The sequence below is a fragment of the Vicugna pacos genome, chromosome 1 (genome assembly GCF_048564905.1).
Source record: "Vicugna pacos chromosome 1, VicPac4, whole genome shotgun sequence".
Classification (NCBI taxonomy): Eukaryota; Metazoa; Chordata; class Mammalia; order Artiodactyla; family Camelidae; genus Vicugna; species Vicugna pacos.
In genome coordinates this window covers 23,083,115-23,105,512 of record NC_132987.1, presented here as the reverse complement: position 1 = coordinate 23,105,512, position 22,398 = coordinate 23,083,115, and the positions used below count along the sequence as shown (strand labels likewise).

At 35.2% G+C, this 22,398-nt stretch overlaps 1 long non-coding RNA gene across 1 annotated transcript in view; it reads right to left on the bottom strand.

The window, feature by feature from the left end:
• The window catches only part of LOC140695702 (uncharacterized), a 518,879-nt gene that overhangs the window by 171,139 nt on the left and 325,342 nt on the right, over nt 1-22,398 (bottom strand). The window contains exon 5 of the long non-coding RNA XR_012071528.1: nt 7,101-7,191. This is a non-coding gene — a long non-coding RNA (uncharacterized lncRNA). The remainder of the gene's footprint in view (nt 1-7,100; nt 7,192-22,398) is intronic.

Below are 22,398 nucleotides of genomic sequence, written 5' to 3'. Positions count from 1 at the left end.
GTGCCTCATTTTAGCAGTTTGGAATGAATCCTTCTAGTCATTTAGCTAAGGAGGAGATGAATTATTTGGAAGATAATATGGACTCAACATATGGAAAATAAAAATGAATGTCACTGTATGCTATTTATGAAAATTTCACACAGAATGATTTAAGAGCCAAAGGTAAAATTATCAGTATAAGTAAGAAGATAGAGATGAATGTTCTCATTACACATAAGTAGGGAACAGTCTAAAACAACCACACACATAAACTAAAAGAAGAAGAAGAAAAAAAAAAGATGGGCTTACATAGTATATCTAATGGAAAGATTTCAGTTTAATTAAGAACACTCTGAACAAAGTTAAAAGGTAAGTGACTGTGTGGTTAATACTTGCAATGCATAAAACTGACAAGAATATAAAAATAATTCTTACAAATCAATAATGAAAATGTAATGAAATATATTATAAAATTAACAAATGCTATGAATCAGGAAGTTTATAGGTGAAAAACATGAGTAAAAAAATAATGCAAATGAGAACAAATACAAGATATCACTTTACATTAGACTAGACAAAACGTTAATAAATTTGAAGAGAACGTAAAAGCAACACTAATGTACGGCTGAAGGGAGTATGTGTTAAAAAGTGTGCATGTAAAAAGCTTGAATTACAATATCTGAGCTTGTTCTGAGTCTTTAAGGATGGGCGGGATTTGAATGGAAACAGTTTGTAACTTTAGACAATGAGAATAACGGATAAGCTCACAGAAGTGAAGTTAATGTATGTTTGGGTGGGATGGGGGGTTAGTGCTATGACTGGGCTTGATTTATCAAATTATTTACAGCCCTGAGCAGAATGTGAGCATATGGTGGAGAATAGATCTGGGGGAAAAAAAAAAAAAAAGAGCCAAGGGCATATCTCTACTCGGTAATATATCTAGTGAACAAGAGCAGATAAATCGATTAAAAATGGCATGCAGGCTGATAAAGTATGTCAGTCTGGTTTTCGTCCACGTCCCAAGTGGAGGGAAAGTTTTAGCCAGCAAAGATGTTACCTTGATAGTGTATTGACCCTCGATAACCTCTAGAACCACTTACTTTGCAGGGACGTGGAGGATTTTTTGGCCAAATATTTGAGGAGCTGTCAGCATGTTACGTGAGTTAAGTACTGCATTTCACTTTTTGGAAGACAACACAAGTAAAATTTTTCTATCGTGCCAATATGCTGAATTTTCTTTTAGGCTTCAGAAGCGTTCTCATGTATCTGTTATAACCTTATAAGGTTTATAATGCTGTGCACCTTCATTTTCACACAAGAGGAAGCTGATTGCCAGATAGATTAGGAGATTTCTGCAGGGTCACAAATCAAGTCAGGAGGAGATCCTGACTAAAGTCCTCAGCTAAGTCCAAAAGAACCGAAGCCATAAAACAACAGGCTCCCGTGATCATGACAAATTTTATTTCCTCTTCTTGTTATACTCAGCTGGCTCCTCCAGCCACTTATGGGAGAAAAGTCACAGCTGGAAAAGCTTACAGATACAGAAATTATAAAAGACTTCTTAAAACTGAACATACTACAAAGTTGTAGTCTAATTTGAACTAGAGTAGCTGGTGGTATATATTTAGTTCAGCTACAACTCATTTTTCTTCAGAACTATTTTCCAGAAGCACAATTATCTCAAAATAGCAAACACAGAATATCAAATACACACCGTCCTCAAAATCCAGAAAGTGTCTAAAATAGCAGGCAAGTTCAAAATCTGAGTAAAAAACACCCTCTAAAATATGCAAGTTATATTTTATAAACAGTAAAGATAAGATGACTATGTAAATCTTATTGTTGAAATGCCACAGTCCTATAGAAACGAGAAATTTGAAAACCTTAATCTGATATAAGTGAGATATTTGGGTTCAAAGTGTCTATGCTCTGGAAAAGACCTAAACCTAAAGGCCCAGTGTTAGTGATTTCTTGGAAAGTCAACTGGCGAATTACTAAGTTTTTCTAAAGAGAAAAAGAACAATGAAAGCTTAGCTCTAATAAAAGATACTGAATTCTCAATTCTTATAGTGAAACAAGTCTCAGTTGCCTCTTGGAATATTACATGACAGGAGAGTCCTAAGTTGTCACTGTCAGTGTAGAAACAGTCTTCTATTTCTGGCTTGTTTATACGATTTTAAAATTTCTTTCTTTATGCCTTTTTTTAGTTTATAAGAATCTTACCTATTCTTGCACTTTTATTTAAGTATAATTGACATACAAGACTGTAAGTTTAAAGTGACTTACGTGCATCATGAAATAACTGAGTTCAGTGGACATCCATCATCTCATAGAGGTTACAAAAGAATAAATAAAATAAAAAAATTTCCTTGTGCTGAACACTCTTACGATTTACTCTCTTACCAACTATCATACGTAACATACAGCAGTCGTGCTGGGGATTATGGCTTCAACATGTGAATTTTAGAAGGGTACATTCCATCCATAACAGGAAGCTAGACCTTGAGCACAGGTTTGATTTTTGTTGTTAGTTTTAGTTTATTTATTTGCTTGTTTTAACTCCCCTCATACCACCAGACAGCCTGCTAATGAACTAAGGCTACATGTATTAGAAGTTTTTGCAGCAAGACAGAACACCACCTTGAGTCTTAACAGTGTCTCAGACAGGCAGGTCAGAAGAGGTAGGGATGCAGGGATTGGTCGTCTAGCTTCTGGTGGTTTAGGAACAAGCAAGGAACCACGTGACAGAGGGCAAGATTCCTGATCTAATGGTTTAGGGTTGGTGGAAACAGAGATGAGGGTCTTGACCTGGGTCTTGATAAGTAAGTTGTGTAATAAGTATACTGTTGGCACTGGTGAGTAAACTGTTGTCTCTCATAAACTGATCTGTAGGAATTTTCTAAACCAGTGAAATTATTTATTAATCCACACTCTTTCTCTGGCAAAGATCTACTGGAAAAAAACAACTAAGCAAAGTTGACACAGGTGGTGTGCAATCTTATCTAAGTCACTTCGACACAGATGGCTTTGGTTCTCATTTTAGTTTCAAATGTGTATCTTTCTTCTTTTACTGTGCTTCTTCCTTAAAAGGTATGGAAATTTGCAAAAGGCAATGAATGACACAGATGTGGGGAAGACAGGGAGAGCTACAAATTCTATTTTTTTTAATAGAGGGATATCTGTCCATATAATGTCTCTTATAAATATAACACCTTTTACTTAAAATCCCTTTTCGTGGAAAATTGATAGTGTAGAAAAAGAACCTCCTCGACAGGGAAAATCCATTTTAATGTTTCTCATATTTTAATAGCCCTGTTTATGACAGCAATAGCATAAATACAAGACGTTCAATGCATGTTTAAAGATTTAAATCAATATTTTTAGTAGTAATGCATGTCTATTGTTTTCAGCACTTAGACAGCACTAAAATTGAAATTAAATGCTACACATTTTAAAAAGCCCAAGAACTCTAATAGACTTAGCCAGAAGCTAATATAAATTTACCACCAAGCATATGAGAGGTGAGGCCTTGCTGGAAGAAACTAGAATATCTAAGCCTAGAGAAACTATGTTCAAAGGGGTTTATAATTAAGGAGTTGAACTGACTGGATGTCAACTGGCTGATCTCTACTGGCAAAAAGAATTAAGCAACACAATTTTCATAGATGAATGCAAATCAAATGACCTTCCTTATAAAGACAATTTAAATGTCTGCCCTCCCACACAGTCAATAGGTCAATGTTTTGTCAGAACCTAAAGATTTTTTACATCTTCATTCCAGAAATGGGAGAAGCCCACAGGCTTTCCTTTCAGATGCTGCAAAAACAAAGTCCCTTCCTGCAGCCTCATGTTAGCATGCTCGTTTTATTTTTGCTTTCTTGTGGCAGACATCAGTATTATGTGGTGAAGGAACTATTCTGCAAGACATTTGTTTAGTTAGAAAGGAAAGTTAGTTAGAAACTCACTTAAGCTATTTTGGTTCATAAGTTTCCTTATGCTATGGGGTTTGTGGTAGGATTAGCGATTACCCTACAAACCCTGTAGACTGAAAACAGGCAAGGGCTACTGGAGAAAATTACAAAGTGTACTGCCCAAACCAGTGTAGCCCAGTTAGTGACACAGATCTTGTCAGCAGTGTAAGGACAATTCTTACACTTTCCAAGGCTTAACCTGTTTACTAGTTTCCACCCTCGAAACCAAGAAAATCATTTAAAATCCACTTAAGGGAAATGTTAAGAAGAATGAAGGCATTTCACGTAAGAAAAAAAATAATGAAGTTGATGTGGAAATGATTACTACTTGATATTACTGGTCTAAATTGTGAAAATAAACATATAAGCAAAGCAATGATATTATTACTGTTGGTTTTCTAAAATCACCACTAAGAAAGTGCAGTTGGAAACATCTGCTTAACATTAAGAAGACCACAAGAAAGGGATTTTCAGTCAAATGATGGTGCTCTTTGGTGGAATCAGCCTTCTACCCTTTGTCTCTCTGTCTTTACCTGTCTCTTGTAGTGAGAGACTGCTCACTTCTATTCATGAAGTATGGCCACTTTTGAGCCTCAGGGTCTGTTACTTAAGAGTTTGTCTCTCTCCCTTATAGGAGGTAACACCCTCCCACACCGGGGGGAATAACAACTCTAAAATCTCCCTGGAGGGAGCGCCTCCCCACCTGTGTGAGTGATTTCTGAATGGTGCATGGCCCGAGGCATGAATGAAAATGTAAGAATGGGGCCATCTGGATTTCCTCCTCATGGAGGCTCTCATTAGGTCAGACTTGTTAGAAGTTTCTGGTTCTACTAGCTGCCGGATAGACCTGACAGACTGTAACACCTGATTCTCCTCAGCTTCTTCAGCAGGTATATAACTGCTTTCTATGAATAACCTGCTTAAATCTGACTATAAAATAAATATGTATGAAGTCATTTCAATAACATTGTAATATCTAAAAAATAATTTTTGGTAATATAATCCACTACATTTTTCTTTAATAAAACTCTGGGATAGTATAACCTTGAAAATCTTTTCCCCCTTTACTACACTTGCATAATTTTTAAATTAAAGTCCTAGGGTTTGATATTATTTTTCCTCCTATAGTTTATCATCAATCATAATCATTTCTCCATTTCTCTACTCTGTGAATTTAAATGCCATGTTAGCAATTGCTGTTTATCCTTCTCTCAAGATTTAGTTTCCTTTTTATTAGTGAGTATGCATTTTATGAATAACAGTACATATTTAATTGCTCAGAAATCCAGACCTTAAATCACAGCAGATTGTTAAATTTAAATTTAAATGAAGCTTACATTTAATGAGGGACTATCATATATGCATATATATGGTTATAAGATGCTATCTGCAATATATTTTGCATGTGTTTGCTTATACCCTCTAAAAGAAGAGTGAGAAAGGATAGCTCAATTCTAAGAATATTCAGCAACAAGTATATGCATGTTCTTCGATTGGCAGGCACAATATTTTAAAATTCTAAAAGGCAGAAATGAATTATTAGACTAAACTTTATTCTGTATATATTTATTTCTTTCCTTTTTCTTCTACTGAAACAGAGATCTAAGGCTTTTGTCTAACAAGCCACACATATTTTAAGATGCAGATTCAAATCTAAGTATTACTTTGAGTTGGCAGACATATTCCAGCTATTGGAATTTTATCTTTAGATTAAGAAAATCTTAGCAGTATAAAAGGTAAAAAGTAAGAATTTTTTTTTTTGCTCAGAGAAAACATTTGAATAGTAACAATCTGATACTTCAAATTTCGGAAAGCTATATAATGAAAAATGCAAATGTCTTTCTACACATGACCTGTTGCTAAAGTATTTCCCTTATGTCTGACTTTTAAAGACTTAGGTAGTAAGAATGCACAACATCTACATTATTGGGTTATCATTTCCACATATATACATAAACATTCTTCTGTTTAAATATTAAAGTTGTAATTCCTATATAGGGGACACTAATTTATTATAAATAAATTTAATAATGGCAAGTATTTCCTTATTGTTAGAATATGACATAATTCATTAAAAATAGAAGTTAACACAGGTTTATTTCTCAATAGAGAGATTAGAGAGATGGATAAATAGATGGATGTGTGTGTGTATATGTGTGGTTTATAATGCATTGTAACCCTTACAAGAGAAGAATTAGTGATAGATGATAATAAACAAGAAAATACAATGAACATACTTTGCATGAAAAGCATAGAAGTTGTTTTCATAGTAAATGACAATACCTCACATGTGAAACACAAACTCAGTAAAGGTTTGAGTGACCTCTCTAATAACCAGTTCTTATTCTTCAGAAAATGCAGATTAAATTTCAAAGACTCAATAATCTGTTCATCCCTTAAGTCTCAAATAACATGAAGGCTTCTTGACCAAACCTCCTCCTGAAAGGATCTAATTTCCCTTCTGTGCTCTCTAATTTCCCCATCCAATTGTCAGTACTTAAGCATCACAAGCAAGGTAGAATTAATTGCCACAAAAACAACAAGGTCAGGATGAGGTTCTGGGTGGCCTGGTCTTCAGGTAGTTTATGAGGATGACTAATGTCCCAAGGGGAAGGATTGATGAGCAGAGAGGTAAAAACAGAGGTGTTGCTTAATATTTATAATCAAATGAAATGAAGAATGGGTGAGCAGAAGGTAAGGTCAACTTCTCTACTGGAAATTCACAATCTTTTGCTCAGTTTACAAACAGGAGCCAGTTCTCAGACCCAGCACATTTTGAGGGAAAGAGAGGCCCCAAGTCCCCATAAGGAAGATCTCTGCAGCACTATAACAAGTATACATGGAAGAAGTTACTTTAGTCCTTCCACAAGGGGACTGAAAGCCATTATTTATTTATCCGTTTAATTTGATAATCATGCATTGAGGAATGAAGAACACCCAAATCTTTAGGAAGATATTAAATTAAGATTTGTGTTGACATACTTTTCAGGTATAGTATACCTTTCCTGCCAACAGCATCTCAGCCAGCATCAACATCCATCAGCATCCATCATAAATATCTGCTCTACTGGTATGTATTTTTACCTAATATTGCTTCAGATGAAGGGAAGTGTAGCACCAGGCACCTGGACATGAGATTCACTGACTTACCTTTCAGTGCAGTTTTCCAGAACTTGCCAGCCTTCAGAGCAATGAGCAGCCTCTTGAGGGTGTAGCTGAAGTGCCAGCTTGAAAATGATACCTGGGGAGAACAAAGTGCATTTAGGAAGTGGTAATATCTTAAACCAATAGTCACTGCTTGGTGCTGTGTTGTCAATAGGTAGAATACATGGGAGCAGGAGCCAAGGGGTGGTGGGAGTGGCCCCAGTGACTCCCTAGAAGAATATGTGCTGCCCACCTCTGCAAATTCCGAGTCCAAGGGTCCAGATTCCCAGAGAGGGAAAGCTTATACCAAGACACAGAGAAGGGAAAAACAAAAAAAAAAAACAAACAAAAAAAACACCACCAACAACAAAAGAAACCTATGGTTGCTACTAATCACATGTAACCCCTCATGCCAGTAGGCCAGAAAGCAAAGCAATGACTCACCAGACTAGCAAAAGTAAATTATCCTGATCATTATGAGGAGTTCAGATTGCTTCTATATATTTAAGGCAGGAGCTATTATGTTAGGCACTCAGGAAATCCAGTGAAGTAGATTTTGTTCCTCCATACACATGGGTACTAACAAAAGGACAAAAAGAGCTCCAATCACTTGGTAATGTCATTCCAACCTGGACCTCAGACTCCTCAAAAATGGACTTCTGGTGACCTCACCAGACAAGCCACCTATGTTGGCAGAGGTGCTCGCCAAGTGGGAGAGGAAACTAAAATGAGAAGTAGAAGATGACGATGATGGCTATCTCTTAAAGCACTCAGGTTGTATAGTTCTCTTCACTAACCTTTCTTTGTAACTTTATCTGAAAATTGCAAATAACTAGAATCCTGAAGAAGTTGCAATTGAATGGAATGAAACTAATATGATGAGTATGCATAATAGATGTGGTTTAAGCCCCATCCAGATTATCTTCCTAAACTCTCCTCCCATTCCTAGGTGCTTTGAACACTAACTGCTAAGAGCTCACAATTGTTTCCTTTCCCAAGACATTTGCCTGCATCTGTCAGGAACCTCACTGACCGGAGGTTTCTGGAATGTTAAGCACTTTCTGTTAGACAGCCCACAGCCAATGAGCAATTAGTAGTACAGAAGCTTCCCCTATCTCAGTCACAAGTCTCTGACATCACTCTTTCTCCAGAGCCTTCTGTGAAGACAGCAGAACTTAGACTTCAGCTAACCCCATGAGTCTAGCTTCTTCCTCTGCCCAGTCTCGTTTGTCTCCTTTCAGTACGTGTCTGCCTTGCTCGCCCTTCCTCAATAAATCACTTATGCAAAACCCTCCCTCAAGCTTCTGCCTCTAGGAAACTTAACTTAAGACAATATGCATTTTTTGCATAATTTAAAACATACAGTTAACAGAAACAGAAAAGTAAAACAAAAATATAAAAAGCATAAGAGAAAGCAACAAGAAACATAAATATTTCACAGAATTCTGCTACCTTTTTATTAATGATCTTATTTCCCCACGTGAGTATGAGATAAGACTGGTGAAACTTCTACTTCCTGCCTCAATTTCCATGTCCTTCTCATGGTGTAAACATCTTGCTGTTCTCTGGATATTCTGTCAGAATATGTCTGGTCATTAAAGAAATATTTTTCTTACAGTAATCATTTTTATGTCTGAGTCATAAATTTTATTTTTTATTCAACTAAAGAAATAGTGATCTAATCATTTGCTTTTCTGGAGGAAAACTGGCTGTGTTGAGCTTTTGAGAGATGGCACTGTGGGTTGGTCTCTGACAAAGCACATTTTTAGGAGAATGTAATGATGTTGACTCTATATGATGTCCATATTTCTGCTTACTTTATAACCTAATCCATATCAACACATAAGCTCCTAACCACACATAACAATAAAAAAATCACTTAATAAGAACAAGGGAGAGAACAACATGCAGTAAATAAGGTATCAATTGCTCTTTGGGGCTTAAATTTTGGGTGAAAAATTTCAACAATACACACAAAAACCCTATACATAAGGGAAATAAGTACAGATTTTAGTTAGTATTCTGAAGGAAACAGACAAAATAATGTGGTAGAGAGCAGCTGGGAGGATGGAGTAGACACAGTTACTTTAAACAACGCAGTCAGAGAAGGAGTTTCTGAGAGTTAGTCTTTAAATGGATATCTCAGTATAAAAAGGATGTAGGAAGAATGAAGGTCTGAATGAAAAGGAAGTCAACATCGAAATAACCTTAACAAAGTTCCTGAGGCAAGCGGGGGGTGGGGGGCTGATAAATGGGTTGACTGAAAAGGAATGCGGTTGGAGCAGAGCAAACGTGGAGATGGAGGGGAAAAAGAAAGATGGAGACACTGGTACAAAACAAGTTGTCCAAGGCCTTGTAGATCAAAGCAAGAAATTTGGAGCTTACTGCAAAGGCAACTTTACTCAACAAACTGCAATGCCTGCTATGTGAAGTAAATACTGTCAAAAGCACCAGGAGAACCTGACCTACGCCAGTCATAGTGATAGACTAACATTCTGCTAGGTAGTTAGGTAAGTGGGGGCACCACGCAGATAGGTGGAGGAGAGGGAGGATGGTCGAGAAGATGGAGTTATGCCCACCTCCAGCGTAAAGGGACTTTACTTCTTCTAAACGAGGACCAGCAAAAGTCTGAACCTGACAGCCACGACTGCGCCGTAGCATAAAGGACTTGACCGGACATGACCAGTATTCATTGTATTATAATTAACATTGCGGTTTAGGCTCCTCATCAAGGGTTTTTCTGCATACACCATGAGTAACACATGTGCAAAAGGGGCCAAACGTGACTAAGCATTCCAGGGGCAAGAGCCGTCAATCAATCAAGAGAGCACCTCTAAGGCGAGGGTGTAAGAGGAAGGAGAGACAAAAACCACTGCTTTTCCTCCCTGGGATCAGCCCGCCTCCTGCTCTCGGAGGTGTACTTTTCCTTTCTTTTTAAATAAGTCTTTTAAAATCTTTTGCTACACAATGCTCCGTCTTCTGACTATAAACTTATCTTTCAAGTTTGACAAGAACTGGGGTCTTTACCTTTTAGGGTAACAATTTGTTTTCACATTTTGATAAATTATTCCCAAGGCAATTAAAGACTTCTAGATATTTATAAACATATCAAGATGAGCAACATGGAGGAAGTCCCATTCCTGGGCAAAAGGGTTCCACAAAATCCTATCATTAGCAGCTTTTAATGGGATCCCAATACTACCTGGTGGTATGTTTGTTTCTTTCTTGGGCTTTGCAATCACATTTTCAAACACCATTTACTCTCCTCAACTCTCCACACTTCACTCCTGCCAGGAAATAACCTTGCTTGTTTGTTCACAGAATAAATTTAGAAAGACTTAAGAAAGAAAGAAACCATCAGATGAGAACTTAAAGATGTTTCAACTACAAAATATCCAAAATTACTATATCTGCTCCCCTTCTTGCTCTTCCTCATAGATGCAACAGAGGACCTGGCCCTCCTAATCTCCAACACCAATCCTCTTACCTTAATAACCACATTATTTCCATTATCCCTTCTCTCTCTTCTGCATACGACCTCATCTTAACAGGATCCTTTTGGACACCATCAGTATTTTCATTAAGACAAAAAAGAAACAAGATATCCTTCATCCCACATGTTCACGTGTCATCAGAACTTTCTTCTCTATTTGACAGCTAAGTCTCTGTAAGCGCTGTCACCACTCCTGTCCCTGTTTTCTCATCTCCTACTCCCTCCCAAACATATTCCAATTCTGTTATGGCCCCAATGTTTTTATCAGATAAGTTGATATTGTTACCAATTACCTCCACATACCCAGATAGAAATAGAGATTTTTCAATCCTCGTATTGCTCGACTTGTCCACACACTCATACAACATTTTCACTTTGCACTGGGCTCCACAGATAATCCAGCCTGTCCTGGTCTCGTACCCTCTTTTCCTTCCCCATACTCCTTGAGAAACTAGAATAAAACATTTTGCTTTTAATCTGCATTAAAAAAGTCTAAGTTTGGGAAAGGGGGAAAATACTCCCCAAGATATTGCTTATACATTTTATTTTCAACTCCAATTATTCAACAATTATTCAGATTTTTGAAAAGCTAAAAATCCTGCAGAATGATGTCTTTTTCATGTAATTATTAAAATGCCTCCACTGGCTTTACTTTCTTTATATAAACTGAGGTGGGGGTGGCTGGAGAGTGAGTATATTGATGAATAAATAAGAGCTAATTTAGATGTTACCCATCTATCATTTATAGACTCAGAAATAGCCTTTATTGCCATATATATGAGTTGTCAGATTTCAGTCAAAAAGTTGAAGCTTGTTTCTCAGTAACCAAGAGCTTCATACTGATATAATGGAGTTCCCATTTTTTTTCTGGTCAGTATCCACTGTACCTTTTCCTTGTGCATCATTTATATTTGTCAAAATGGAATTTTATATTCATAAATGCCACCCTCTTAAGTCAGCTAGTAAAGAGCATCCTATTAATTTTATGAATCTTGTAGTCTCTTCTAATATTGGTACATATCCTTTCTGATTATCAGATTTTGTTTTGTCTATATTGAAACATACCATGTTTGAAAAGAAAAAAGCAGTATTTCCCCAAGATAACTTGGTTATATAATTTGCTTTCAAATTTTCAATTATTAATCCCATTTATAGAGTTTTTCAAGTAACTAAATAAAAAGTATATTCCCCCCAGCATGAGCTTCATTCTTCTCTGTATTATGAAATTGCCTCAACTAAAGACCTGTATCAAAAGCACTTTCCTTACTAATTAATTTGGTAGTTACTTATTACATTGAAACATTGAAATTTAAATGTACTAATCAAATGTTTAGTTTGTAATTGTATTACATTAACCCTGATTAAGGATGTATTTATCGCTTCAAGGATTACATTAAAATGTAAATGCTACAACTGTTGATTGATGTTAAATTACATCTATCAAATAAAGCAGTTACTACTGAACAAAGGCAATGGATCCAAAGTCTTTATGTTATGAATTTATGACTTCTTGTGTAGTAAGTGAGTATACTGACTTTCTTAAAAGAAGAGTTTCAAATGTGGAAAATTAAATAAAATATCTGTAACTTATAAATCTTTACTCTAACATAAATCATTAAATTTAACACAAACTCAGTAAGTTAAAAAAATTAATAGAATTGGATACAGAAATGTGGAAGAAAAATCTGATTCCCAGCACAAATATTCAGATCCTTTTTGTTTCTTATGTAACAGGGGAGAGAGAACAAAAATTATGAAGTGTTTGAAAAGGCATCATTTTAGTTAAAAATACATTAAGATGTTTGATGAAAGGAAGAACTTCAAAAACACCTTCTAAAATCCAAATGAATCTTAAAATAACATTCTGGAAAAATCTGTACTATCTTTGTAGTTTAACTGTTTTGATAATAGTGTAAGAGTTTTGTCATTTGCCCTGTTTCTTTTCACTCTAAAGTTTGAGTAATTGAGTTTCTTGTGGCATATTAAGTATGCCATACTAAGTCCCATTTGTTCATTATTTAAAAAAAAATAATAAAAGGAAACAAAGCTTTACATACTTAAGCCAGAGCTAAAAATTAAAATTTCTTTACCTTTGGTAGTGAATGTATTATCTTAAAATTAAAAAAAAAAATCATATCTCATGGCTAATTATTTCTTGAAACCAACTTCAGTACTTACATAAACAAATATTTCTCCTTCCAGGCACATTGGGTTCATTTTAGCCTCGCTATTTGTAACTTCCTTTACTGACAATGAGAGATACGTCTTTTATTACCTATAACGTATTTACCTATTTTTTAAATATCATACTATATACATAAACTAGTTGCAAAATTAATAACCCTGTGAGAATAAATCTGCCAACTAAAGTACAATTCTTTGCTAATCCTGCTTTTTTCTGTTAGTGTTTGCATAATATATTTTTCCCATTATTTTGCCTTTAACAAATCTTTGCCTTTATAATGAAATCGGATTCCTTGCAGAAAGCATACACAGTTGAGCATTGAACAACACAGGGGTGAGGGACACTGACCCTCCATGAAGCAGAAAATCCATGTATAACTTTACAGCTGGCCTTCTGATTACACAGTTCCCCATCTGGGGATTCAACCAACCATGGATCATGTTGCACTGCAGTACATAATCTGTGAAAGAAGTCTGCTATAAGTGGCCCCACACAGTTTAAACCCACGTTGTTCAAGGGTCAGCTGTAGTTAGACTTGCTTTTTTGGTTTTTTTTTTTTTCCTTTGGTCCATCCATTCTGACAATCTCTGCTTTTAAACTTTCTCCTTAAATCTTTCATATTTAATGTGATTATTGACATAATTGGATGAAAATCTACCACATCATTGCCTGTTTTCCATTTACTTTATATTTTTTTCTTCTACTTAATTCTGTTTTTATCTATATATCTGTAATAGTTTTGAAGTTAGTGTTTACCATATACATTTTTATTAATCAGAATTTAACTTTAAATAATATTATACCTCTTCTTTCTAATTCAAAGATCTTATAATAGTATATTCTCCTTCTCTTCATTTGACTATTTCTATCATTCATTTTCTTTTTACTTATTCTATGAATACACATTGCTACTGTTACTATTTGAAGATTCAATTGAGGGCATTCCTCTTCAAATTTACTGTTTTCATTCTTAACCTTTCCATTTGATTTTTTCTTACAGTTTTTTGCTCTCTGCTGAAATTACCCGTCTGCTCTTGCATGCTGTCCACTTTTTTCATTACAGCTTTTAATGTATTTATTAATCAGTTATTTTGCACCCTCTTCCAGATAATTCCAAATTCTGTATCATTTGTGGGTATGATTCTGCTGAATAGTGTCTTGAGAATTTGTTGATTTTCCTTATCTTTGTATATGTTTCATAATCTTTTGTTGAAAAGTGAACATTTTGCTTAAGACAGTAGAAATTAAGATGACTAGTTTTGTACTTGGAGATGGTCACCTCTTTTTTTCTGCTGTACCTTTAGTGTAGGGGTTACATTATATGCCTAAGGAGTTTGTTGCTATTCTTACTCTGACTACATCATAGGGTTCAAATTCCTCTAGCAGCACCTTGTGTTTAGGGTGGCAGCTGGTTTGCCAGAGGGTTTCTCTCAATGTCTGTTCTGCCCTTAGCAGTAAGTCTTTTGTGTGTGCTCTGCCTCAGAGTTCTTCTCCTGCAGCTATCACAGCAGTATTGTGTCATTTCTTTTACTTGGCATTTGCTTGCCTGGTGGTGAGGCAAGTGAGAGTGATATTCTCTGACTTTCTGAACAAGCCTGAGTTTTAAGCAGGCATTGTGTCCCTCGTTCTTGAGAGTATAGCTTTCTCAAGCGCCATGTCCTTCCTCCAATTCTATTTCTGAACCCATCAGGCATTCCTGCCTTCTCCCCAGGTATTAATGTCTTTTTCTGTGTTACCATCTCTCAGCTTCCCTAAAAGCATTACTTTTTGTTGCCATTTCCCCAAAAGACTGTTGCTTTTTTGCTTTGGCGAGAAAAGGGAGAAGGGGTAAGGAAGAATTTTGTGACTCTTTCTCGATTCCTGCTATTCCCCTCTCCCATACCTTCACTTAGTTGGTAACTTTTTCAGGAGTCTAGTCTTCCCTGATGGGCCTGGTCATGGGAATAAAAGCTTGCAAGAAGGTATATCTTCTTCACATCCTATGCATATACCACCTTCAGACTTTACCAGTACTTCAGTTGTTCTAACTCAGCTCTTTGTAGGGTCCAGCTGCATTATCCCAAGTTAAGCAAATGTTTGCAACCCTCTCTCCCTGCTGGCACATGTCTTTCCTAGACTTCAAGTTAGCTCATCTCTCTGGGTTCAAAAAAAGCTATGACAACTTGTAGCTTATCCGATTTGTTTCTCTGTATATGGTTGACCACTGATCTTTCTAGCTTTTTACATCCCCAGCAGAAAGTTTGATTTTGAAAGCCACATAATTCATTATTAAAAAAAAAAACTTACAGTAGTGAAACAGAATAACTAACATTTATTGGCATCTGCAATGTGTCAGACACAATTCAGGCTGCTATTTGCATATGGCATCGTGTTTAATTTTTATAACATTTCCACTTTAAAAATAGGACCCTGAACTCCCCATGAAGGTAAGAATACTGTTAAGACATTCAAGAAGTAATTGTGGTTTTGAGCCCTTATCTGTCTTACTGAGAAATGCCATATTGTGCTACAGCTGTTATTTTCATGCATTAAAAATTGGAAGAGCCAAAAAAAGCTTATTTAAAAATAATGCATTATTAAAGCACTTAAATATAGCAAAGAATATACTACTGCTAATTTTATTAGAAAATTATCCACTAAAATACTATTTATTAATGCCAGAAATCATGTAGGATTCAGCATAGGGTCCAAACTGCAAATCTTAGACTCTTACAAAAGATAAAAAATGACAGCCAAAACGACACACATTGTAATGTTCTCTTTTCACCTTTCTCCTCCAACAAATGCAGTTATCAATTCTCTACCTAGAAGATTAAAACATAAGGTGTATGAATTAAATTTTGTATATTGGAAACATTTAGATATATCCATGGTATGTCAGCAAAACATTTTGTGAACCAGTGAAGCATACACTGACTTTTTAGTTACCACTATTGAAAAGTCAATAATGTTTATAAAAGAAAATAAACTTTATGATGAATGCTTTATCATTTGACTTTCAGCTCTAGTAGAGCTGTTTATGTAACATGTATTTGAGAATACACTGCCATACTTTCAACATTTTTGAAGTTAGATAATTCTCAGAGATTTTCTCTAAATCTGATGCAATTTTTATAACCCAACAGTTATAGTGTTTCTGTTCTGAAGATGGACAAATTTAGAAATGTTCCAGCTGTCTATGAAGCTCAAATTGTTTATTGGAAAGAACTATGTGACTGAATTTTTCTTCAAATTCATATTTAGGATATCAGACATTGAGATATCTTAACACATAAAGATTTTCAGCATGCAGAAATATCTTGACATTATGTTGAGTGCTAACATTAAGAATAAAAAAAACTTCAATATTTTCCAGAATCATAAAGTTAACACATGTATTTAGTAGTATCTAAGTTGAAAGAGTGAAAAACTCTAAGAATTTCCTTCATCACTATTTGTGGTTGACTGAAAAATGGTCCGCCCAAAGATATTCATGTCCTAATCCCTGGAACTGGTGTATGTTACTTTATAAAGCAGAGTCTTTGCAGATGGGATGAAGTTAAGGATCCTGAAATGGGGATGCTATGGTCTGAATATCTGTGACCCCAAAACTTGTATGTTGAAATCCTAATGCCCAATGTGATGATATTAGGAAGTATGGTCTTTGGGAGCTTAGATCATGAGGGTGGAGTCCTCATGAATGGGATTAGTGTTCTTATAAAAGAGACCCCACAGAGCCCTAGCCTCTTCCACCATGGGAAGACACAGTAGAAGTTGCCATCTATAAACCAAGGAATGGGTCCTCAACAGCCACCACACCAAATCTGTTGGTGCCATGATCTTGGACTTACCAGCCACTAGAACTGTAAGAAATAATTTTATGTTGTTTATAAGCCATTCAGTCTGTGGTATTTTATAATAGAAGCCTGAACAGACTAAGTCAGGGTAGACTCTCCTGGGTTATCCAGGGGCATCCTAAATGCAATCATATGTATCCTTATAATAGGGAGGCAGAAGATGTCACACACACGCACACACGCAAATGAGAAGACCATGTGAATACGGGCAAAAAGATTTGAAGATGCTGGTCTTGAACTTTAGAGTGACGTGATCAGAAGCCAAGGAGTGCCGGCAGCCACCGGAAGATGGAAAATGCAAAGAATGAATTCTCCCCTAGACTCTCTGGAGGGAGTACAGTGGTTTTGGCCTAGTGATATTGATTTCAGACTTCTGGCTTCCAGACTGTGAAAGAATAAATTTCTGTTGTTTAAAGCCACAAAGTTTGTGGTAGTTTGCTACAGAAGACACAGGGAATTAAAACACTATTTTAAAAATAACATGTATTCAAAGTACACTCATGTATAAATATTTCGTAAAGTACCACTAGCCTGAATTAGCTCGAGATGTTGGCCTGCTTTCATTCTGCTAAGGAGGATTTCTACACTTAGAATACTGCTATAAGCATCCATATGGTTTATAGGTAGTTGATGATTAGGCAAAGTTATTACAGTTTACTTGGCTCAAGAATTAATTTGAATTTCATCTCAGATAGGAAAAAGGACTTCCACTGTTTTTAACTGTAGTTGAATGATTGCATGGTTTCATACTGGTTCTCAAATACTTTATTCTATAAAAATTAATCCTTTACAACTATCATGTCAACATTTTCCACTTCTCTTCACAATCTGTCATGTAAATTAAGTGTAAAACTGTAATCAGTATGTTGCTTGTGCTGACTTTGTCATGCCAAATATGAAAACAGAATAATGTAATAATGATATACACTAAATGGTGAGTAATATAGAATTAAATTTTCTGACAGTATAATTAAAAGTGGCACAAATTTTAGTGCCATATATCTACAAAATAATAGGTAACAAGATAGAAATGATGATCTTGAAAAGCACGCAGAGACGGTTAAACAAATCTTTTTAATATCCTTCTAAAGAAATAAAGGTGATTTTAAATTATTTATTTTCTTTCTTTTGTGCTCAAGAATTGTTTTGCTTAGCTGTTTCACAGAAGAAATGCATCTGAAACTAATTCTTATTTATTTTTTAAAATTTTATTTATTAAAATGAACTATAACAAGACAATGAATAGCTCAATCAAATGGTTAAGTCATTTCTGCTTCTCCAGTAAAATTAGACTAGCTTGTATTCAAAGAAGGATCAAAAATGCAAAACAATATAGTGATGAAATTTAAGGATAAGTATTTAACTTGAGACTTCAGAAGTAATATCAGGTGCTTATTTATACTATGTTGGAAACCAAATTAAATAAGGCCTTAGCAAAATCCATATTTTAAAGATAACATATAAAATATTTTGGTAAGAACATCTTTTAAAATTGTGAAACCATCATGATAGGCCTCAATTCTGCAGAATAATGCTAAAAAGGGAAACTAAATGATAGCAAATAATTATGAAAATTAAATTGAATAAAGTGGTAATATGATGCTGTTAAGAAATTGTAATGCAATGAAATTCTTTGTGAGCATCTTTTAGAGTGATGCTTTTCAGACCTGAATATGCACTCAAATTAACCATGGATCCTGTTAAGATGCATTTTCTATTTCATGGGATCTGAGATTTTGCATTTCTAACTAACAGTCAAATGATGCTGAGGCTTCTGGTCCATGGCCCAGGATTTGGTAGAGAAGTGCTCAGGAGATGAGAAAGAGGAGCACTATTTATCCCATGTTTCCTCATGATCTAAATTCAGCATGCAAATATCCTTGCGTTTCACGTTAAATGGAGCCTCAAGTGTAAAAGCACATAATCAACGCCCACAAAACTATATAATGAATGTTAATTGACTAAGTCCTCCTTGTGTTCATTAAGACGCAGGAGTATTATCTGAAGTCAAGAGAACAGGTCTCTGTAAAACCTTGTGAGTAAAACCACAGCCTGAAGTGAACTTTTAAGCACTTCCTCACTGATATATGGTTGAATGTCATTGTCAATATTTCTAGGGCCTTAACAAAAAGGTGAAGGAGAACTCCAAACAGGTATCTGTACACTGCAAAGTACTTAAGTTCAAAATGACTATTCCTATTTGTCATTTGTGTTAATATCAACTCTAACTTGAGAGTCCTAAACAGAAAAGGAAAGATGGAAGCCTTTATGCAATATCATATAGCACAGCAACTTGGGTTACAGATTTAAAAATAAATTTCACTCTGAATTTGGCACAAATGACTGTAGTTTGAGTTTAAGGAGCAAAATACATATTTCACTTTTATAAAAATAAAATAGTGAAACATATGGCACCAATATTATGTCTTATTTTCAACATATCTTGTTGAAGTTAGATGAGTGTCATAGATACATTAAATATCAATGTCAAAGAATCTTAAAGATAATCTAGGTAAGGAAATATTGGCCAACGGGGCTAATTAATTGATTCTCCCAGAGAAGACCTTGGAGAGAATTGCAAAATCAGGAATAGATCCCAGTTCTTCTGCTAATTGCTCCTGAGGATTCTATCTGAGTTACACAAAAACTTCAAATTTGATTCTTTACTAGTTCTCCTAATCTCTAAACTGACACACATCATGCACACACGTAAATATCTGCAGCAGATACAGATTCTTAAGAATCAATTGATCATGCTGTCTGACAGAGCCTAAACTCTAGCCTTTCCTGATCTACCTGAAGAAATTATAGAAGATGAGTATCAAAAATATTTATAGTAAATTGAGAATACAAAAAGAAGCACTTTGTCAGTGTATTGATATATGAATGTATCAGAAATTTAGAAAAATGGTCACCAAATATTGAAGGCAGATGATCTCAGTTTGAAGCAGGGAGTCAAAATCACATTACAAATAAGAGAAAAGAAACTGCTGCCTCAGAATCTGAGTATCATTCATGTAACAGCTGATCAACACATACCCATTTTACTTTTTCTAGTAGTCAACTTTTCATAAAGGCCTTAGTACATTATGAAAATTTTCAGACATGGTTTTAATAGTAAGATAGGATGAGATAAGCTACAGTAACAAATTAATGTTGATATGTGAGCAGCTTCATGCGGCAAGTTTATTTCTCACTTTTGCAAATTCTCTTATGTGTCAGATAAAAGAGAAAAAGGCTACCCTGATTGTCTCTCAGAGTTAATTATGTATTATTTTTAGAGCTGTGTTCACTGTGGTTGTGTCTAACACTATTAGTTGAAACCATGCCAGACAATTGAGGTACAAAGGGCAGATCTGTTAATCCCATTCTGGCTGATTTTATTACAACTAGTAATAATATTATTTCCCTGGAAAAACAGCAGACCCAAGACCAGTGCTAAGCTGAATAGTATGCCAGAAGAAAAGGAGCTAACTGGGACTGTGCTAGATAAATTAGGATGTTTAGTCTTTCGATTCTAAACCACTGAAGATCTTTTAAATACAGTAACTGCATCAATAATCAAACATCCATTTCTTACACATTGTAACCAGTATTGCTTATCTTCAATCATTATTGTTACTTCTTCCCTCCGTAACAAACATATTCCTTCTGATCACTTCTTGCTGCAAATGAGTTTCCTTTCTTTCCTATTCTTTCCTTTCCCTTAGGGGAGAAGCACAGCCATGGTATCCTGACACTGGAAGCAAAACACTTAGGCAGAGTACAGCACATGAGAAGACAGGAGGAATTCTCGCTTCCCCCAAAACATGAATTCTGCTCTTCTCTCTTCCCAACAACCATAACTGAACACCAGGAAAAAAAATTAATTAATTAATCAATATTAGAAATAACAATGTAAACCTTTGTGTCTATAGTCATGAAACCACACAGCCTTAATTAAAAATTGCAAGTTGTAAAGTGAAAGACTCACAAAGTAGTTATAACTTAGATTGTTTCTTTCTGTAGAATGGCATTTTTTTTCCTCAAAACTGATAAAAACTTATTTTAATCTTTGTCTAACTTTATCAGTCTAAAAGTGGTGCTGCTCAATGTAATAATTTTTATTCTTTATTAAAAAGATTTTTAGATAAAGGAAAAGGAAGATGTAAAGGTGACTACAGAGCATCTAACTTCATTTCTGCCAGGCATATATTTTAAAAAACCCATTTGGAAGACATCTATTCATAATAGTCAGCTATCCAGGAAGTTACAGTCTATAGAACACTCCACTGAGAAATAATCCACGCAGAAAGATAACTGCTTTTAAGAAATAACTTGTTTTAGGTATCTTCTATCCTGATTGTCATAGAAGTACGATCTCATGAAGATTTTTTGAACGCAAGTTCTGGTCCAGTCCTCTTCTAGATGTAAGTTTTGGTGAAAATATTGGAATTGGGGGAAATAAAAGAGCTCATGGTGACTTAGGTTTCAGAGCCCAGGGGTGATTTAAAGACATTATCAGTACGGATCTATCAAATTATTAGTTAAGCATCTATAAATACAAAATTCATATAATTGCTCCTAATGAAAACTTTATAACAAATTACCAATAGTGTGAGTTTTAGAACATAAACATTGGGGAATCCATTTAACTTAACAATTTTAGAAAATAGCATGATTTGTTAAATATTATTCATAAAAATATTTTTCTATAAGCTCTTATTATTATTCTTTTTCACTTTCATCCATCGTTAAAACTTGTCTGCTCTTCCTGCAGTCCATTCTGATACTGTGCGTATATGGATGTGGAAGTTGTGTATGCAGTTTGATATTTTTTCCAGAGGTCATTGGTTTTTGTATTTGTATCAAGAATGAATTTACCACCTCAAATTCAGATTGCAAAACGTCATTCATCCCTTCTGCTCTTCCAAAGACACTGATAAGAGAGTGAAAAGACAAGCCATGGACTGGGAGACAGTATTTTCAACTCACATATCTGATATAAAATCTGTACCCAGAATATATGGAAAGTTCTCAAAATTCAATAATAAAGAAATAAGCCAATTAAAAATGGACAAAAGATGTAATATGGACAGATGCTTCGGCAAAGAAGATAGAAGGATGGTGAATAATACATGAAAGATGCTCAGCAACTTTCGGCATTAGGAAAATGCAAATTAAACCCACATTGAAACACCAATACAATCCTATCAGAATGACCAGGTATATACAGCCTGATCATATCAAATGCTGGTGAAGATATGAAGGGATTGAAACTTAATGATGTAAGAATGCAAAATGACTCAATAACTTTGGAAAACAATTTGGCACTTTTCTTAAAGTTAAACATACACCTACCACATAGTCTACTACCAGTCGTTCTAATACTAGTTCACCAAAGAGGAATAAACCATATATCCATACAGACTTGTACATAAATATCCAAAGTAGCTTTATGTTTCATAGCCCCAAATTGGAAACAACTTGAAAATCCATAAACCCATAAATGGATGAACAAAAATGAAATGCTGCTGAGGAATAAAAAGAACCTAACTATTGACATATACAACATGAATAGATTTCAACATCATTATGCTGAGTGAAAGGAGCCAGACGCCCACCGTCTCATGAAAGGTACATACTATATCATTCCATTTATGTAGAATTCTAGACAGAGACAAACTAATCTAAAGTAAAAGAAGGAATGTCAGGGGTTGGCTGAGGATGGCCGAGGCAAGGAGGTATTAAAAGGAAGGATGAGAGGGGGATAGGAGGAAATCTCTGGGGCGATGGCTATATGCTTGTCGT